Source organism: Grammomys surdaster, unplaced genomic scaffold (genome assembly GCF_004785775.1).
Source record: "Grammomys surdaster isolate TR1022 unplaced genomic scaffold, NIH_TR_1.0 126189, whole genome shotgun sequence".
NCBI lineage: Eukaryota > Metazoa > Chordata > Mammalia > Rodentia > Muridae > Grammomys > Grammomys surdaster.
In genome coordinates, this window is record NW_021620995.1 from 4,549,367 (window position 1) to 4,553,031 (window position 3,665).

Genomic DNA, 3,665 nt, shown 5'->3' on the forward strand with positions numbered 1-3,665 from the left:
ACCAATAGGGAAACAGTAGCATTCCAAAACAATATGATAAATGCCAGTGATTGTTTTGCAGGATGAGAAATCTAAAGTGAAAATTGGGTATTTTGTTTTCCTGTTTTCCATATAACCTTGAATACCCCATTCTGATTTACTATCTTTTTTAAAACATAAATATGTCTTCTTGTGTTTGGAAGGTGGCACTCATTAGGTAACATATTTTCTATACAACTGAAAGGACTGAGTGTGAATTGTCAAACTTTACTTAGATGCTGTCTACGTATGGCACCCCACATATTATCCCAGCACTTCAAAGGCAGAGATAGGCAATCCATACAGCAAAGCTGGCTAGTTAGAGTAATCCAATTGCCAGTCCCTGAATTCAACTGAGAAAATAAATTGAAGAAGACATCAGATGTCAACTTTTGGCTTTCATGTGCCTGCTCACATGTTCAAACAAGTCCTCCTACACCTATATACCTAGATACACATACAAATATACTACAAAAATTATTTCATTCATTCCACATTATACATGCCAAAAGAAACTTCTATAACTATATGAATGAGAAAAATTTGATAAAAATTATTGATTATTACTGAAATCATAGGAGAGCCTAGAATGTCTTTGAGTTCAACTGAGGATTAGCTAGACAATAAAATTCTCAATAAAATAATAAATTAAATATTCAATTTAAATGCTCAGGATAGAAATATCAATTTCTGTTTCCTTTTTGAGTTCTGTAGATTGTATCCTGGTTATTCTGTACTTATTTTTTTGGCTAGTATCCTCTTATTAGTGATTATTATCCTTTTGAGTTTGAGTTACTTCACTCAGAATGTTATTTTCTAGTTTCATCTATGTGACTGCAAAACTTATGATGTCTTCATTCTTCTTTTCTTTATCGGATATTTTATTTATTTACATTTCAGATGTCATCTCCTTTCCCCATTTCCTCACCCTAGAAACCCCTATTCCATTCCCTCCTCCTTTTTGCGTTTATGCCATTTGAATAACATGCAAGTGTTCAAGTCAGTTCTAGGTTGAGGGTCTAGCAATATAAGAGATGCAAATAGTCAAGGAACAAGCAATATAATAAACACAAATAGTCAAAGAACAAGCAAGGCAATAAACAAAGTTCTATGAACAAAGTTCTGTGAACACTCTTGTGATCACTGTTTCTAAGGGCTTATCAGGATGACCAAAATATCTGATCCTACTTCCCTGCCCTAGCCCAAAGTCATTTTCATGTCTGAGGCAGGCTTCCTTCTTCTATCCTAAAATTTAGATTCCTGTCTGAAATTACTTCTTTATTCTAGACTAATATTTAGATTTCTGTCTGAAATTACTTCTTTATTCTAGCCTAAGATTTAGATTCCTGCCTGAAATTACTTCTTTGTTCTAGCCTAATTTCAGATTCCTGCCTGAAGCCTACTTCCTTGTCCTTGGTCAATGTCATATTTCTGCCAAGCAGCCCATTCCCTTGTCCTTGGCCTGTGTCAGCTTCTTGTCAAGCAGCCCCAAAGGCTCTCTGTTACTCCCCCTTTTTTATGTCATTAACAAAACTGAGCCTGTCTTAGGTTATTCTGACAAGAATGCCTTTTTTAGCCATCATGGAATATGCATTATCAAATCAATGTACTTATGTCTTAGGTTGGTAAGACTCTGTGCAGAATCTTACCTGTCCTTGGCTTGCCAGCCTGTTAATTTAATAACTCTGTCTGGGAGTCCATTTTCAGGTTCAAGCCATGAACTTTGCCTGCCAACATGTTGATGTTGTTAAATACAAGCTTTAACACGATGAGCAGAAATAAGAGTATTCCCAGGTCAAAAATGACTAGCATAATCAAGCGATATATGCCATTCTTGAAGCTTGTCCAAAATAGAAACACTGACCTCAGGCCATGAGTAATTTTATCAGCAGTATCTACCACATCAACACTCAGCAGAGCAGCATTCTTGAAATTCGTAAACTCACTATGTAAAGTTAAAACATCCAGAGAGGTGTTAGAATGATGCCGAATACACTGCAAGTGTCTTAAAACTTTTTCCTAATTATAGTGACTACCACTGTAAATTTTAGAACTGACACGAATCCAATGCTGCTTGTCATAACACTGGGGATGGCTCCTTACCCTTAAATTCTGAACCTCCTTCCAATAATTTGGATAGAATAAAGAGCATCAATCTGTTCTTCCAAATGTCTATCTAAATCCTCTTGTATATTCAACACATTAGTAACATTTTTTTTTTTTTGCTAAATGATTAGCAAAAGTAGCTGCCTTAGATATCCTCATTCTTCCATTATGAAACATCTGGGTGTCTTCTAGCTTCTGGCTATCACAAATAAGGCTGCTATGAACATTGAGGAGCATGTACCCATGTGACATGGTGGGGCATCTTTTGAGTTTATGCACAAGAGTGTTATAGCTGGGTCTTTAGTAGATCTATTTCCACTTTTTTGAGGAAACTCCAGATTGATGTCCAGAGTGGCTACACAAGTTTGCAATCCTACCAGCAATGGAGGAGCTATTTTCTCTCTCCACATTCTTGCCAACTTGCACTGTCACCTGAGTTTTTGATCTTAGCCATTCTAATTAGTATACGGTCAAATCTCAGGGTTGTTCTCATCTGCATTGATTGGGTTGTTTGGTTTTTTGGGGGAGGTTAGCTTCTTGAGTTCTTTATATATTTTGGATATTAGTCCTCTATCAGATATGCGGTTAGTGAAGATTTTTATCTCAATCTTTAGGTTGCTGATTTGTCCTATTGACTATGTCCTTTGCCTTACAGAAACTTTCAGTTTCATTAGGTCCCATTTATTAATTCTTTACCTTAGAGCCTGAGCCTCTGGAGTTCTGTTTAGGAACTATGCCAATGAGTGTGAGGTTCTTTCCCACTTTCTCTTCTTTTAGATTCAGTGTATCTGGTTTTATGTTGATGTCTTTGATACACTTATACTTCTTTTTGTGCAAAGTGAACAGAATTCAATATTAACAAGCTGAAGAGGCCCAAGTGAGGTTGCCTCAATGCCACTTGGGAGGGATAAGAAAGCAGTAAAGAGGGACCAGAGGGAGGGAGCCACATGGATGAAAGACAGAACAGCGAAGGGAAAAGCAGAATATGATCAAGTTTTGGGGGTGAAATAGGAGTGAAACCATGAGAGTCAGCAGAATGATTGGAAACAGGCAACCTTGGCAGGTGGGAGATGGGAGGGACCCTCTAGAATGTACCAGAGACCTGGGAGACTCTTAGGACTTAAAGGGTGAGGCCTTAGATGAAATGCTCAACACTGGGGAGAGGGAACTTGTAGAGTCTACCTTCAGTAGAAAGACAGGGCATCAAGTGGAGAGATGGGGTTGCCATCCCACTGTCAAAAACTGTGAACCAGAATTGTTCCTGTTACAGGGAAAAAATAGAGAAGATATTGCAGGAAAGTAGGTCCAGAGACAGGCCCAAATTGAGATCTATCTCAAGGAGAGGCTCCATGGCCTGACACTTTTACTGATTCTATGGTGTACTTACAGGCAGAAGTCCAACATGGTTGCCCTCTGAGTGGCCCAACAAATAGCTGACATAGACAGAAGCAGATACTTACACCCAATGGACAGAAGTTGGAGACCCCTGTGGTTAAATTAGGAGAAGACTGGAAGAAGTTGTAGAAGAGGGGGACCCCATA